Source organism: Temnothorax longispinosus, chromosome 2, assembly GCF_030848805.1.
Source record: "Temnothorax longispinosus isolate EJ_2023e chromosome 2, Tlon_JGU_v1, whole genome shotgun sequence".
NCBI classification, from domain to species: Eukaryota; Metazoa; Arthropoda; class Insecta; order Hymenoptera; family Formicidae; genus Temnothorax; species Temnothorax longispinosus.
In genome coordinates, this window is record NC_092359.1 from 9,736,211 (window position 1) to 9,754,548 (window position 18,338).

Here is an 18,338-nt window from a genome sequence, read left to right on the forward strand (position 1 = left end):
ACATAATATAAGAAACCGATAATATATTAATCCATTAGGATCGTATAACGAGTCTGACTCGTGTTATGTACTTATGTTGAAATATGAAAACGAGTCGGATTCGTTATGACTTTCTGCGATGCAATGGGTAGTTTTTAAAAATAGTTTGAAAATTGTTATTCATTAAAAATTATATTAAACTGCAAAATTTATATTTCTAAAAAAAATACTATATCGTATAAAAAGCTCTACATATTTTTAGTTTAATACATCAATATCGTATTTATTTCTTGAACGTCAAAGCTAGAGAACAGCATTTAATGATTATAAATTATAAGCGCATAATTAGATATATTTCTCAAGACATATATATTACGCTTACTGCTAATAAACAGCATCCAACTAAATCATAAAGTCTACTCAAAACATAACAAAAAAACTGATACAACATGAAAATGGGAATATTGTCTAGTACCGGAATGTTTCAAACAATTTCACACTCTTGCCAACTATTAATCTATTAATAAACAACTTATTAGCCTTTAAAATGTGTTTATTTTTAGAGATTTGTATTCTTAATAAATAACTTACTTAGAATTTAAACACGACTCTTTTATTATTTTTCTGTTTTATGAATGACAAAAATATAAATGCTGCTCTCCGGCTTCGCGATGTTGAGGAAAATAAAAATAAACACAGTCTCAATATGAGTTAAAATATATAAGCTCTTCTAGCTGTTAGATAGCAAATGTCAACATACCGAATTTTGAAACTGTTTTCTTTTAAACAAAGTAACAAAAAATTGTATAAACTTGTATCGAGAAGATGAGTACAATTACATGTTAAATTCTGCAATTATCATATAAATAGAAGTAGGGGAACATCACGTCATAATATTGATAAAACGTAGGATGCTTCATTGGCTTTTGCAATGTTATTGATATAAAAATAACAATTATTTATATTCAAAGTTTATGGCATAAGTAATAAATTCAGGGCAAAAATATCGGGATATTTTATACCCAAGTGTCTACACCAAAAAGGTTTGTAAAACATTTTACGCATCCATCCAAGGGATGGATTACATTCTCTCGACGCGCTGCATATTCGCGACAGGCATAACAGCGGCGAGAAAGGCGCATAAAACGTTCGACTCGTCGTAAATGCGAGTAAAAGAAAGTACATATTTGTTGACAGACAGTCGTCGGTGGGGGAGAGAATGTAGAAAAAGGATTGGTAAGGTAGAGCGGCGCGCGCGAAGTGGATGAAAGGAGAGTAAATGTAAAGCCTTGATGTTGCCGGCGCCAAGTAAAACATCGGGCGATGAGTGAAAAGAGAGAAAACGGCGACGCAAAGTACTGATAAAAAGAGAGAAATCAGATAGATACTTAAGATAAGTAGATCAAGACTAGACCGGAAAAAATGTGCGAAAAATGACATGTCTCAATGTGACGGAAAAAGAGGGGAAAAAATAACAAAAAATTTAAATCGAAAAATATAAAATTGAATTCAGAAAAATGTCAATAGAATAGAAATTTCAAGAAATGTAAGAGCAAAGATGAAGTGCATTTGCGGATAAGATATGATTCGAGGAAAATGGGTGAATATGGAAAGCAAAAGAGCCCCGAGGAAATTAAGGATGTTAGGTACCGTCCCAACCAAAAGTATGCAGGAAATATTAAAAACTTTGATATTAATTCTCCAGGGATCCAAAGACAAAAAAATGTATATAAATAGTTACGGAACATCTAATAGAATGTAAAAGACGTAGATTTAGTGACTGTAAATAACTGTTACTACTATTTTTTTTCAAAAGAAAATTTCAAAAAAAAAATTGTAAATCGTTTCAAATTTTGTTGCTATATTTTTGTTTGTTAATGATCTGCTTGTGTGTAAAATATTATTATATTGGTTACATTTTTTTATGTTTACACTTTTCTCTGTAAAATCCTTTGTGAAACGGATAAGAATTGATAACTTTTTATCTAAATTGTGAATCGATTTGAAATTTAGCCCCGAACTTTGAAAGAGAATACACAATATGATATTAAATTTTCGTCAACTTCGTTACATTTTAACTAACTCTTTAGAACACCCTTAAAGTGGACGGGCATTCCGAGCGACGATGCTACGAGTAAACCGACCACGCCCGATGAAAAATCGGCTACTGGGGAAAAAAGGGAGGTCAGTGGCAAAACCCGATCGCGGGCAAGAAAGAAAACGATCTCAGGCAAATTGTAAAAATACAGGAGAAGTGATGCGAACGGTGACATAAAGCATTCGTGTACAACCCGATCTCGAAAGAAGGCGATAATAAAAAGAGACGGTTCGAGTGAGAAAAAACAATGGATTGAAGAACTCGAGACGACAAGATCAAGGGATGCGAATGAATGGAAAGCGAGCCTTGATAAGTGCGACCGAGAATACTTCGTTAGAATAAAGTTAAGTCTTGAAAGAAAGAAGCAACCAGATTGGACGACGGAGTAACTTTCAAACAAAAAAAAAACCGCAAGAGCATGAAAGAAAGTCAGATCACAAGATATCTTAACGAAGAAGAGAAGGAAGGTGTACAAATGGCGATATATTTGCGGTAGACAAAATTACCCAGGTACACGTGGAGTCCAACGGGTAGGTTAAATCGACAAAAATAAATGCAGAATAAATATTGAAGAACGCGTATAACACCCGCGTGTTTTGTTAATAGTAAGTAAATACTACTGGACGGAAGTGCCGGAAACGTGAAATAAAATGAAAGACCGCTGGGAAATCACTAGAAGACGCAAGAGCGCGAGAGACCGGAGAAGAGACACGAGACCTCAAGAAGAATGAGGACTCGTGACATGCACCGTTGGGAAAAAGAACGGAAGCAAAAGATGTTAGAGCGATGCAAGGACAGATATGCGGGATAAGTCGGAAGAAAAGAATTAGTCCGAGATGATCTCGCGTAGGTATCCGAGATAATGGTCTCGCAGGTCCATGGCACGTACGGGTCACATCATACGACATGACATGACGTAACATCTGCGGATCTTGACAAAAAAAAAAATGCAATAGAAGTGCCGACTAATTCTTAACTTATCACAGTTAAAATTTGAGAAATAAGCGGTTTAATAAATCTTGTAACCCTTTTATCATACGATTTATCATGTAAAGTAAATGAGGGTCGGAAAGGAAAAATAGTAAATAATCAATTTTAAAACATCGTAATTCTTCTCTTATTTAATAAAGAAAAAGATTATAAAATTACTTAATTCTGCAAAATTTAAATGCTTTGTGAGTGATATTAACAATTCTGCAAAGAAAAATCTTAGATACGAAAGAAATTATGCGTTATATCTTTTAAAATATAATTAAAATACTCATAAAAAACCATCTAATATTATCGGATTAATATGATTAACTTTGATTTATATTTCGTAGGATTCGACGATATTTTTATTTCAAAAGCTTTCAAAACTCTCAATTTATTTTATTTCTTCCACAATTCAGTAGAAGATTGCAGGAATGGAAATATTTATAAAAATCCTAACGCGAATAAAAAAAATTTATGTAAATTCTAAAATTCTTTCATACAGCAATATGAAGATCAGATGTAAAATGTAAAAATATAAATATATAAAAGAATGAATCTGCAGTAACGTAGAAAACAAAGCTAATAAAAAAAAATAACGCTCGTCGACCTGGATATTTCTTCTTATTTTATTCCTTGTTTAACTTGTCGCCCATTATCTTGTCGGAACGACTCGTACGCGGATAGAATCCAAAGTGGTCTGAGAATAAAGAAGCTCTGCGTAGAGCGAATTAAAGCGGAAGACAGAGGCCCGAAAGACGAGAGCGGCATAAAGAGGTAGGAAGCGCGAAGGAGGCCAGGAACTGAATGCCGCGAGAGAAATTCAGAAATTCTCAGTTTCTCAGATAAAGGAGCGGCGGGCGCGCCGGCCACTAGGACAACGGAGCACCGTCGCGTCGTCGGTTCGCCGCGCTGGAGGTTCGCGGAATAGACGAAAGAGGAAGATAAAGGAGGCTGCGAAAGGAGGGCAGGAAGGATGGCGGTTGGGATTCAGATTTATATTTCGCCATTGTGTTGCACCGCCACCGGTGGCGGCACCCACTTACTAGGTCACATTCAACAATCCCGTCATCCATTCCCCCACGGCCCCCTTTCCGGAGGTCCCATGTCGTCGTCGTCGTTGTCGTTCTCGTCGTTCTCGTATCGCAAAGAAACAGCCTCGCGTCCGGATATATCGCGGTTATTGTAACGTCGATGCGAGCCGCGCGGAATTTCGCGTACTTTTGCGACTTGAGCGCGTGTACCAGGCGCACGTGCGCGTCTGTACACAGAGGCACATCCACGTCGAGCGATATTGCGCTTCTCCTGCAGGGAGATAAGGGCGCGAGGATATTCCGCGCGATGGATAGCGGTACAGGGTTACCGGAAGAAATCGTCCTCATTGCCCCGACGAATCGTGGGAATAAACTTTTCTCGCTCTACGTGGCCGTTATACGCGGGGATTGATGGTCGCTCGAAAAATTTATTCGACGCCATGAGAGAAAAGAATTGATCTACGAGACAGTTTGTATATGCTTACGTGTTTCTCAAAAAAATTGGATTTTTGTATTCGGACTTACAGCGTAGATAAAACTTGATAAAAAATGAAGTAGCTTATAACTAATATATTTGCGATATATACACTGAAAAAAAATATTTAGATCCAAGAAAATATTTATTTAGATAGTGCCAATGACTTATTTACTTAATATAATCACATATTTATTTAGAATTAGATATTTTTACTTAATTTAAGTAAAGATATCTAATTCTAAATAAATATGTGATTATATTAAGTAAATAAATCATTGGCACTATCTAAAAAAATATTTTCTTGGATCTACATATTTTTTTTTAGTGTAAAATAGAATTTGACAACAAAGACAAAATAAAATATTGATAAAATAATATTCTCTTGCAAGTTTCTATCGTGATATTTCTCATAATATGAAGAATATTAAGCCTTTTTTTATCGCCCTATGCTCGTCGCATGAGTCATATCAATTAAGATTCATATTACACCGTCTGGAAATAATTAATTTTAATTAATCGCAGCTCATATATGGACACCGGCAATTTATCGTCGTGTAATTGAGAAAAAACGAGGACCGTGTGATTAATAGGACGTCCGACGGACCCACGTCAGTAATGGAATCTTACGGTCACGAAAGGGAATTTGGCGGAACATCTATTTTCGCCCGTCGTCCGGCTGCCAGAAACAGGAGAGCCTCCACTAACTGAAAGATATACTTCTCGTTCGTGCGATCGCATTTCAATTGAAATGTTCAGTAAGTGGTGCTACACTGTCGCCCTGGCGAACCAAGTTGCCCCCGCGAGCGAGCGATCTTTACGACGTACCAGGCTGATGTAAAATAAATCACCGGGAAATTTCCTGGGCGGCTATAAAAATCTGCCGAAGAAACCGTCACGTACCTTGCACCTACTCGATAAAAAGTCCCGACGTGGCCTCAAATAAATAAATCACGAATAACATCCTGGTACTAAGATTTTATTGTTAAAGTTGCTTATGACGGAAACGGTACGATTGTTTGTTGAATGGTAAAAGTCATTTAGTGCGTCAGTTACTTCCGAGCATACAAAAGTGGCCGCACCCAGGGTGAATAAGGGCCATTCTACAATAGGTACGTCGCAAACGCACCGTCGCCGTTGGCAGTTGCGAAGAATGGCAATTGATGGTTAAAAAGTGCGATTTTCGGTTGCCGGTTGCCGATTGCCGTTGCCAGAGAATCAAAAGTTCACCAACTTTCTTTTGACAACCGCAACTTGACAAGCGCTACCGGAAATAACACTTTACAACTAGCAGTTGCCATCGTTCGCGACGTATCGTAGAATGGCCGTTTAAGAGAGAAGCGACATTCGCGATGATGTAATATCTCTTGTCGCGTATGCCGGAGATCGAACTTCGGCCGAAATTACGCCGGAGTTAAGCCTCGAAAGTGGCGGAATCCGTCACAGAACAAAATAATAAATAAATAGATGATAATTACTCATTCCACAATCGCTCCGTCGTCGCCCGATGCCTCCCAGGCCTCCTTATCCTCCTTTCGGCCCTTCTCCGATGTCGCATCTCCGTCGGCGCGCTTACTTCACTCGCGAAAATATCGACACTTTGCACGGCACTCCCGGTATTAATCTCGCGACGTGGCGCGTACTTAATTACACAGCGATGGAAGAATTACGGTGGAGAAACTACGAATGACGCTATATACGATCCGCTCGATCCCGTCGGCGTCGGTCCGTGACGTCCCGTAGGTAGACGCGACGAGTGAGCTAACATGGCGCAGAGAATTTCGCGAATCGCGCGGCCAACTTCACTCTTCACGAGCAACCGTTGCAAGGACGCTACACTTGTTGCTTGTCAGGCGATTTATGAACATTCATATTCGTGTCTATCTCCCACGATCGCCAAATATCAAGACATGATTAGAGACAAAATTGAATTATGTACGACGTTACTAATAGAGACTGCGATCGCTAATTAAACACGTCGCGGCGCGAGCGTTACTCGATTTAGAGTCCGCTTATATATAACGCTTGTTATCCTTTATCCGTGTTCCGAAAACGACGCGATAGCAACCTCATTCTGAAGCCGTGCGACACGACGCCGTGCCGCGAGTAAAATTGACGGTTGAGAAAAGCGAGACCGATCGACCGAAAGAATGTAATTGTAAGTCAGTATTATGCGATGTACCTCGGTGTCCGTATAAATTCCACGAAGCATATGTATTCAATGAACATTCGATATCACATGTATCACAGTTTTTCGTAATCTAAACCACCGGGGCCGTGATTCGCGTATTACTCCGCGCTACGAGAGCAATGATAATAATGTTTAGAATGGGTAGCGGGAGATGAGCGGCGCGCGCGCGGACGCCGCGGCTTTTCGGTAAACATGAGTGGAGGAGATGGAATGCGGGGGTAGCTGACTAGCCAGGTGCGCGTTCGTCGTGCTCACTGCTCACAGTCACCTACCCCCACTCTGTCCCCACCGCTCGTGTTGCCGCGGCACCGCGCGACTTCGCCCTATCATTCACGGTCTCTCCGGATCGCAGCGGGAAATAAGGGATTATTTCATTTGTCGTGCGACAAATTTTACAAGAATGTTGATTGGTTGCTAGATAGAAAAGTTCTCGAGTTTCTAGAAATTTTCTATTTTGTAGCCAATCAATACGCTTAAAAAAATTTGTCGTATGACAAATGAAATATTATTACCCTTTTACAGGTATATCGGACTTCGACGGTTCAAATTACGGAAAACTGTGACATATCGAATGTTCATTTAATACATGTGTTTAGCAGGATTTATACGGATACCAAGATATATTACGGATATCGCATTCGATAATACTGACTTTCGATTACATTCTTTCAGCTAATCGGTCTCGCTTTTCTCAACCGTCAATTTGAGTCGCGCGGCTTCGGAACGAAGTTGCCATCGCGTCGTTTTCAAAACACGGATAAAAGCTATCGCACACAAAATTGCATAGACTGCATAACATAAGACCGCTAAACCAATGAGCATCCAGCATAAAGTTGCCATATTAATTTACATAAATATAATGTATAAGGCTCACAAGAGTAAAATCAAATAAATAAATAAAGGGCAATGAGCCGTAACAGGCTCGTAATGTTATGTAATAATGTTCTCGGGAATACTTTTCTCTTTGCGTATATAATTTGAACACTGAGGATGGTTCGATATTAGAACAGAAACGTTTGTAACTATTTTTGTATTATTACACTGAATATATTAACACTGTCATCCTGTTACGGCTCGTTGCTCTTTATTTATTTATTTAATTTACATAAAGCTGGCGCTAGACTATATATGCGCGATTCGTGGTTTGTGATTCGCGGTTCGCCATTCGTATAGATTCGTTGTTTGCTAATGTAGACCCTCCACTATTTATGGTTCACGAGATGGTTCATCATTTGTTACTTGCGATTTCGATTCATCTCTTTGATTTCTTAAAAAAAAAAACCGCTCCGCTGGCGAATCGGCGCGAATGGCGAACCGCGAATCACGAACCACTAATAGTGCATAGTCTGGCGCCAGCTCATTGGTTCAGACCAGTTCAGACCGTCTTATGCTGTGCATATGCACCTATGCCTTTTTGTGTGCGATGGCTTTAAAGCGAATAAATCCTGAATCGAGTAACGCCGCGACGTGTTTAATTAGCGATCGCGGTCTCTGTTAATTGTATGTACATTTAACTTTGTATTTAATCATGTTTTGGCGATATTTAGTAATCATAAGAAATAGACATGAATGTGAGTGTTCATAAATCGATGATTTAATTGCAGTATGAAAAAAAAAAGTGTTGCAACCTTTCCGTGAACGACTCCTGTAGTACAAGCGACAAGTTAATTAATAACTGGAAAGAAAGATAACCACATGTGCAACACAGCTCACGTTCCAATATTTGGAAACGGATGAGTAAAGTTAAAACGACCAATTTTTCAAATTTAATGTCTCCTCCGAAAGATAGCCCAGTTTTCTCCGCACGAGCCCCAATCGTGCGGGGGGTGCAGTTTGGAATATAAAAATTCCTGTGATCAGGTGGACTCGAACCCGGTTCCTCGGAGTTACGAGTCTGGCGCTTTACCACAAGACCACACTGCCACCCTACGGCAAATCGCCTCACAAGCAGCAAGTGTAGCGTTCTCGCGACGCGACGGTTGCTCCTGGTGAGAGCGGCGAGTGAAGTTGGCTGCGTGATTTACGAAATTTTCTCCGCCATGTTAGCGTCTATACCTGCGGGACGTAAAGCGTCACGGGCGTCAAGTGGATCGTTCGTAGCTTCTCCGCCGTAATTCTTCCGTGTAACAAAGTACGCACCGCGTCGCGAGATTAATACCGGGAGTGCCGTGCAAAGTGTTGCGCGATCATAAGTGACGATATTTTCGGGCGTGAAACGTCGTGAGTGAGTGCGCCGACGGAGATACGACAACGGAGGGGGACCGAGGAGAGGAGGAGAAGGCCTGGAAGGCATCGGGCAACGGCGGAGCAACCGGGAGGTAAGTAATTATTATTCGTTTACTTATTATTTTGCTGTTCTATCAGTCCTGTGACTGACTCCGCCACTTTCGAGGTTTAACTCCGGTGAAATTTCGGCCGGAGTTCGATCTTCGGTATATGAGAAAAAAAATATTACGTCGCGAACGTCACGTCTCTCTCTTATTCGCACGATCGTAATATTATTTGCACGATTTTTCGCGGATTAATTAACGAGTTAATGCAGAAACGTGCAGCCGTTTGCGGCGGCCTCGATTTCTTACATTAGCATTTTAAAATCATATATGTCCATTAAAATGACGTTTTAAATATTAAACGGGCGCGATAATTATTTACTTCAAGTATAATTATTTTGGACGTTGTTTTAATATAAAAATATTTCTATGTTTACAGATCAACGCGCAGGGTTACAACTTACAACTCCGTTGTTGCGCATCGGCCGGTGAGTTATTTTTTGTTTCAATATCGAGGCAATAGATTTGTAAAAAGTATATTATAAACGTAAATAAAATATATGTATGAGAAATAAAATATTATTAAAGAGTTATAAACAGTCTTTTTCTTAACAATTATTATTAGACATTTATATCAAAATTTTTATTTAAAATGATAAAATTAATATAACGGTAAAGTGTTCTGCATTACTTAATGCAGAACACTTATGAAATGTCTGAAAAATATATTATTTATTCCTACACGTATTACAGAAAAAATTAAAACATTTTAAAGATTAAGAATATAAAAATATATTACAAATGAAGTAATATATTATAATCTATTTCTATTATAATCTATTGCCTTGAATTGGATAAGCTCGGAAAGAGTCTAGAAAATATTTTTATAATAAAATTGGGGGTGGGCACGTGCGTATTCGGTGTGCCTAATCAGCCTACTCCATTCCCACCACTCATGTCCGCTTTATAAAAAGAGAAAATAAAAAATAATAAACAGATCTATAGAATACTTAATGATTCAGGAACACACGTAAAAATAATAATTTATTTTAATACTTTTAATGAAATCCTTTTCTTCCGTTCTCGTGTAACCGTAACAATATGCTCTTGCAAAAAAAAAAACGTTGTGATAACGAAATTCTATAAAAATAGGAAATCAATATTGCAGTAGAGGGCTGCAACGGTGCTATGTCTTTTTTCGTTTGCTGAGTAATTAACAGTAACACGTGCACAACGGTATCGGATAAAGTTCGCGGAAAATATGATTATGCGAATGTGAAAGCGGTGTAATTCGAGCTCGTCGTCGTTTACGAGGAAAAGTAAAAAACACGCACACATAGAATAAGGTATGTACAGAATTGAATTGCGAGCACGGCGAAATGCAAAACGCGCCAACAGAGCCTCTGATTACGTGAAATCGCCAAATTTTGCATACATGGCCGGATATTAAGTCTAATTAAAATGACGAGACGCGCGATTCGGTACACGAAGTGCATACAAGTCGGCGAAATGCTGCAACCGTGGCATCGACAGATCAAGGATTTGGGGGGGGGGGGAGATAATTCGAGCTACAAAGAAGTTATCAACGGCGACGTCGAAATTCCGAGACGCACCTTTAATCTGTCTTCGTTGTCGAACGCGTTTAGGAAACATCTGTGAAAACAAGCGGAAGTCGTTATATGTTTCGAGCTTTACGTCGGATTTGGCTGGAAACCGTGGATTATTCGGCAAATAACAGAAACGATTCAGCGCGAATACAGAAAGGGAATGGTTCGTATCCGGAAAGGGATTTGAAATAAAAGTCGGAGCGCAAAGATAAAATCTTTGAAAATTGCAATCTTGTGGATTGCAATAGTCCTTATATTTGCTTGCAAATCTGAACATCGTCTATGACATGAACTGTATTTGATTATATCTATAAGTATTTGAATATATCTATAAAATCTTTCCGTTATCTAATTTTTTAAAAATATTTTTATAACTGAGTTTTATAAAACTTTTAATATAAAACAATGAAAACATTTCGATAAAAATACAAATTATATATGAATGTTCTTGAAGAAAGATTCACTGAAATATAAATGTATAGTTGGAGCCGGTGTATTTTAAATATTACATGTATGTATTGCATGTAATACATTGTGCATTCAATGCTACAAATCTTCATCTGTTAAGCTAAAATGTTGAACATAGAAAAGTTTCTAAGAAAATGTTGCCTTATATTCGAAAATATTGTGTCTTACCGAAATCATTGAAATTCATTGAAAGAATTTCATGAATACTGATAGTCTCCACGGAAACCTACAATGCGATTTCAACTATATTCTACATTTATGTGACACAAGAGTCTCCGCAAAACGTTTGGAGGGATGAATTTATGAATGTAAAACAATACACTTCATATATGACAAACCATTTGACAAAAAGATGTATCGTTTTATGATGTTAAATCTCGCTATTCAGATTTGCGAAAAAGTCTTGCTCAGATATATTGTTGGATTCTTTTTCATGAAATTGAGCGAGTTTTTTGCACGAAAATATTCTAGACTCTACATGTTTAATTTAATGAGATATTGTCACAGTTTCCATTGTAAATTAAGAACAATCTGTAATTTATATAATCATTTCTTTTATAAAAATTATTATATCACAGTATAGATGTTTAAAAACAAATATATCTTTCCAGCCGTTTATATCAATAATTTAACAAAGTAATCAATTTTTAAGAAAATTATGAAAATGGGTAAATAAAAAATGATGAGGAAATGGAGTAGAATGTTAACTGCTATTATTAGTACATCTTCAAGAACAGAATTATTATTTTGCTAAATACGAATAATATTATGGTACAAAATTCTATATGTAATAAGTTATACAAGCCATCAAAAAATTTAAATTATATATAATTGTTCATATTTTTGTTTGTATTCGACATGATCAGAATATATGCAGCAATATATTACGTGACATTGGAACTCATTATACCTGCAGAACTGATTAATACTGTTAAATAGATTTACTGTTTAATAGATTTATCTGTATAGAATTAGTAGCATAAGTGTAAATAATTCTCGTTTATGTCGGACAGCCTTAATGTCGATACATTATTAACGGTGATCAATTATGGAGACTTTGCGTCGAAAATATGTGACGGAAAACTTTTATTCGCTCAGCACGCGTCCTTTTACTGTTCTATTCTGGCAAATGAGAAATGTATTAAATCTCGATAGTTAATGCAGTTCCATAGGGAGCTATCAAAATTCATTGCGGCCATCGATCTCGCGATAACATCGCGCGATCGCAATCCGCCATGTGGTCGCGATAAATTAGCTGCCGTTGTAAATAGACTTTACGTCTAAACGAAATTATTATTGAGATAGCGACAAATTCGCTCGCAAACAGTTTGCGCAGTAATGTACAGTACTTTGAACCGATACTTTGAAAATATTTTCTTACTCCAGAAATGTTAAGTGTAATTAAATTAATGTTGCTGTATGAGTTAGTTGTTTATCAGTAAGTTATATTACAAATGCGCTTGCACGCGTAATAACGGTAGATATTGATAGATATTAATATCTATTAACAAATACGTGTTATTCATTATTGAACAAATCCTCCTCGTTGTCAAACATATTAATTAAATTAAACGCGCTCGGTTTGAACCTTACAAGCTACACCAATGAAGTTAACTGTGCCGCAATTTTCGAGTATTACGAATCGGCTAACTCATCTCATAAGCGCGTGTGCAATGACTACTGGTTGTTCAGGTTTTTCTTAAGTTTGCCTCGCGTTTTTTTTAACGCGGAAAATTCCGTCGACTTAACGACGCGATCGTAAAACTGAAATTGACCCATTTCGCAGGGCGTGTTCGTTATCCACGTCACCCCTGTAAAACGAGATGTACAGGAGCTTCGATCTTATCTCTTCTTTATGCACCGATAAACCCCTGACCCACCGCGTTCCAACAAGATTCCGATTGAGATTCCGTACAAAATGCATCGCCCGTTTCCTCCGCGATAGATCCGATCCTGATATATTTAATTGTTATCAACCCGATAACTACAATTACAATTAGACGTGAATCTCCACACGATGAAGTTCTTTGATCTATTGTACCGGCGACCGCGGCCGGCTTGTCCGTCAACGTTTCCAACGGAGACTCGTCAACGGCATTGACTCGTCGCCGTCATCGTTCTTGTCGTCGCCGTCGCCGTGTCGGTTAACGTAATAAAGCGGGTAAATGGAATTGTCGCAAACGGGCGGAGCGTTATAATTCAACTCGGGGGAACAATTTACCGGTACAATCCCAATCTGAGCGAGGTCAACTCGCTACACAAAACCGGCTCAAACTTCTACGATAAACAACACCAACAACGCCGCCATTAGCGTCGCGCCGCTAGCGGATCTCTCCGTGTCGCAGTTTTCGGGTTGCAACTCCGTCCGTGGACAATTGAATAGTGCGACTTGATACTAAAAATAGAGATCAACGATCGAAGTGAACAAATATACGTCCGTGCGAATTGTCATTAGTAAACGAGAGCGAATACAGTGGTCTATAATACTCAGAGATTAAATTCTAAAAACGTTCTTATGATACTTCAAAATAGTTTAAAATATCTATTTCACTATTGGAATAGATAGACAAAAATATCATTTGTAAGAATATCATTTCCTGAGGATTAAATTGGGAAATTTTGATAATATTTCTTTTTATAGTTATGATCTCTATGAAAATATGCTTTAATAAATTATGAAAAAAAAATTATTGGAGACTCTAAATGAATATGTTGTTAATATAACAAAAATAAATATGATAAATGTGACGAACCAACTAATATTCATCAGAAAAAGATCAGTAATCTCAAACAAGTTCCGTATTGCACTATCAAATCTACTTCTGTCGGATTGCAGTAGTTCCGTTAGAACCTGCAGCTACTGTACACTTGTATTCAGTAAGTTATAAGCTCCGTTCAATAGCAATTCCGATAAGCTTCTGGTTTAAGTGTGAGTTTACGTGTTTTACAATTGTTTGCGTTGGTTCCGTGTATTACTTCGTGTATAAATCCATTATGTATGAGATGGAAAACGTAACCCTTGCCAATGTTTCGCATATTTTTCAATATTTTAGTGGACGACCCTTTCGATTATTCCGAAGATCAAAGGTAGTTTTCGATTGGGTCAGACTAGAACAAGTTGGCGATCGAAAAGAAAGGAGACAACGTTGTCCGAGTCACGTTCAAAACTGCGAGCGACGACTGCTTGAGGTTTCCGAGCGGAACGGCAACGCGCAAAACTGCCGTCGGCACGGTTTATCGATAACGTAATAAATTCGTTATATAAAATGCGGATCGTCACGCGCAAAACCGGTGAAATTGGCGTAGTTAATTAGATCTTGCCGGAGATCCATTGCGCAATTTGATACGCGGTTGTCGTTCGTGGAAAGCGTAATATAAACTTCCGCCCGTAAAACGGATTCGCAACGAGCGTTGCCAGCGTTTGTGCAAATAACAGTAACGGCGCATATTTTGTCGCGATCCTGTGTTCGAGTTACAACTTCCGTGTGTTTCGTATCGCGGCTGGACAAACAGTTGAAATATTTTTGCTGATGTTTTTCATATTCACATAAACTGCGCCGCAAGATTATATCTGAATATGATATGCGACGATCTCAGTACACGCGTATCCGGTAAACGATAACATTTCGAGTGATGCGTTGTAAAATGCAAGAGGAAAATATAGTTGCATATCATGCGTTATGACATTGATAGCTGAATAAACTTCGGTTGATGCTTGTAAAAATATTACGGCAGGAGAAATTATGTGAATTATATACAGCATTTTGAAAGTGAGGTGAAACTAATAGATGCACAAATAATCTTTATACATTGTACATCATTGCATTTCCAATATTTTGGTAAGCGCGACAACACAGATGAGCACGCAAGCTGTAAGAATTTTAAATTACATTAATCGAAAAGCTATCACCCACTCTTCTCAGAGTTTTCAATCTGTAATGGGAAACAAAATTTCGCGAGCTCTTATAATGAACTTGCTGAAACCTCATTAGCGCGCAAACATCCAGAATTAATATCGCATCTTAAAAAGCGTTTTCTGATTGTACAAATCGCCCGAATAGATATCAGTTACAGAACGGTCGAGAGAAGCATGTGGTTAATCCACTTCGCGGATTTGCACGGCGGCGGCGGCGAATCGGCGAGCCATTTGAATCGGTTTGTGGTATTTCCTAATGAGAACGCAAATACCGGAGAGAAGGCGGAATTGTCCGGGGAGGAGGGCGATGTCTGCATTTAGATCGCGGATTCCCGGGATACGCTGGAGAGGTTTCGAGCTATTTTTCTCGTCGGCATCAGGATTGAGCGATAACACCGGCAGCGATTTCCGATCGTGTATGATCGCGTGGCGGACTAATCACAAAGCCAGCCACAATCGCTGTAACAATATTAGTCAGGAATATCGTCGAACATCCAAGGAATGATATTGACTAATTGTAAGTTTGATCGATACTAACAGTGAGAACTAAACGTGCATTATTACAAGTTTTAGCTGTTAGGTCGAATCTCTCTAATCTTTATTGATCTATGCATAATTTGATTCAAGCAGTTACCAATCAGATTATAAAGTATATCTTTCAGTTGGCGTTTATAAAAATACGCTTCGTTCACTTTTAATCATGTTTCCGATTCAGACACTAATCGTAATTATATATCTGAATTTTGACGTAAATAGTAGGTACATAGAACAGAATGAAAAGGCTGAAATCGTGAATTATTTTTCTATATGTATTAAATGCGTGTTTTTATTCGAGAAAGCGAAAAAGAAGCGTCTTAGACAGGCCATGATAACTTGCGCTCTCTGCGGCACGTGGAGGCCTTTTGTTCCACCAAGAATCTAATTTCACGGATCCCGCTTTGAGTGGTTGCGCGACTGGACGGAAAGCTCCTTCCTCTCGTCGTCCTTCTCCTCGTCATTTCCTCACCGGTACAAGGTCCGGACATCGGATATCAGTCGTCTCCTTCCTAAGCCACGGTCACAACGTCGTCAACCTCGGTTGGCCGACACAATACCGCCAGGTCTGATGCTGCGTCCCGATGCATCCTTAAGGAGGATCGTCTCAGAGAATCTTCAGCCAGCCGGAAATTAAAATTTCTGAACGGGTCAAGTCGCCGGGTCACCGGAGGACACGTTTGTTCACGCTCGATGAACACGAGACTCCCTTCTTTCACCGAGGCTTCGCCTCGCTCGTCCCTACATCCGTTCCGCAACGGGAGATCCGGCGGATCATCCCATCGATCCCCGCTGCCCCCATTGGAATCCGTTTTCCCGTGGAATCGTTCGCGATTTGTATCCGTGACGATAGCTGACGATGCTGGCGGTTACGCGCACACTTCCGGCCAATTTCCTCTTGCGGGACCAGGACATTGGCGGGAACGCGGGCGGAGAAGGTGAGCCGCGGTTTAACGGATACGATTGTGTGCCGCACATTTGCAAGGACGTTACAAATTTGAGTCACGCTCACGCGCCCGCATAAGAGGAAATGAAAAATGAGCGATCGCGCGAGAAATAGATGTGCAATAAAGGAAGATGTAAAAGCACGAATGGGATGATGGCATGTATCCGAAGATATATGAAACGCACATTTAAAAAACTCAAAGATATACTTGAAGACAGAAACACGAAATTAAAAAAAAAAATAGGTTTCTAAATCATTTCTTTGTTAGTGACTGTTAAATTGAAATTACTAATTTCAATTACACAGTATTCTTCAATCATATATAAAGAAACAGATTTTCACGATAAAATACTAAATATTATTTATGTAATTATTTGCAATTTTTTTATTATTATTGTGAGACATTAATATAGCACATTAATATTGCTTTCACATAATTATTTGGAAAGTTATTACAAACATGTACGAGGAAAGAAGTATCCATATAATCCTGGAAATTAAAGATTTATTGATCTCAAAATTTAACGAGAAAATGATCCTTTTAGTTATTTCTCTTGATATATAATTGCTTCTTTTCTGAATCATCAAATCAACTTGCGCACACAAATGCGGAACAGATGTACAGTAAGGCGCATTAATTCGATGGGTCATAGAATTCTTTTTAATAACTTTTTAATAATTTACTTTAACAATTATTAAAGACCCAGTGGCTAATACGTCAGAATTTTATGACCCATCGAGTTAATGCACCTTACTGTACACTATATAGCAAATCAATTTACTGAACATATCGAGAAATTTATGACATTGATTCTTTTATTAACGCTATTTGCTCACTCTATCCTTGTTTTATATTTAATAAGCGATAAAGATAGAATGATGCAACAGCGTTAAAGTGCGCTCCGCGAACGCACCCATAGTGTTTGATAAATTAAATATTTTCATCATTTTTTTTAGTATCTATATTCATGGACTTTTAACGTTAGTCGTATTAAGGGATACTTAGAGCAGTTTCTTTATTATTTTCAAACATAATCACGTATATAACACAAACGCGAATAATCCATCGCGAGAATTAACACGCGAAAAATTGGGAACAGAACGAGTTAGGATTTCGCAAAAAGGTGACTTTAACTGAAACAATCTCGGATAGGTGATGCACGTACGCGTGCGAATGTGCTCGCAGCGAAATGCTATTCGATTCTCGTCGATTTTTCGAAACAACTGAACGGCCGAAAAAGCCGGCAATAATCCAAGTACACTAACATCTCCGCGAGCAAAGCGCCATTTTCGCGATCCGTAAAATGGGTTGACACGGGCTCGGACCCCCCCGTCCGAGGTCTTTAAATCGAGATTAACGGGGAAAATTCTGCGTTCGATAGACTGCGCTTATAAACGGGATGAAATCCAGCGTTCGATCGACTGCGCTTATAAACGGGATGAAATCCAGCACTCGTACAAATTCGCTCGTCCTGCGGGCCGTGGCACATACGCGGGATTTAGAACGGCTAAGTAAACGCTGGGTAGCATCTGGCGCGGAGGACGTAATGCCCGACAATAAGGGTGGCCCCGAATTACGTACCAACAGGGCTCGCGCGCGCGCTTTCTGCCGCTCTACATAAACCAAATGTAAGCGCTTTAACATAGAGGCCTCGTTAACCCTCTCGACCCTCGTAATACCGCGAATACATTCGTAATACTTAAACAAGCGTAATGAATAAAAGAAAAAATCTTTTCATACTGCGATATTACGGAGATAAAACAGCTAATGAATGCGTGGTGGTTACATTGCCGGGTCGATAGAGATAAAATATAACGAATGTAAATATCGAGTTTAAAGACGCGAAC

At 38.7% G+C, this 18,338-nt stretch overlaps 1 protein-coding gene across 4 annotated transcripts in view; it reads right to left on the reverse strand.

Moving 5' to 3' along the window:
• LOC139808211 (dystrophin, isoforms A/C/F/G/H) overlaps positions 1 to 18,338 on the reverse strand; it is a 472,682-nt gene that overhangs the window by 87,848 nt on the left and 366,496 nt on the right. The window lies entirely within an intron of this gene.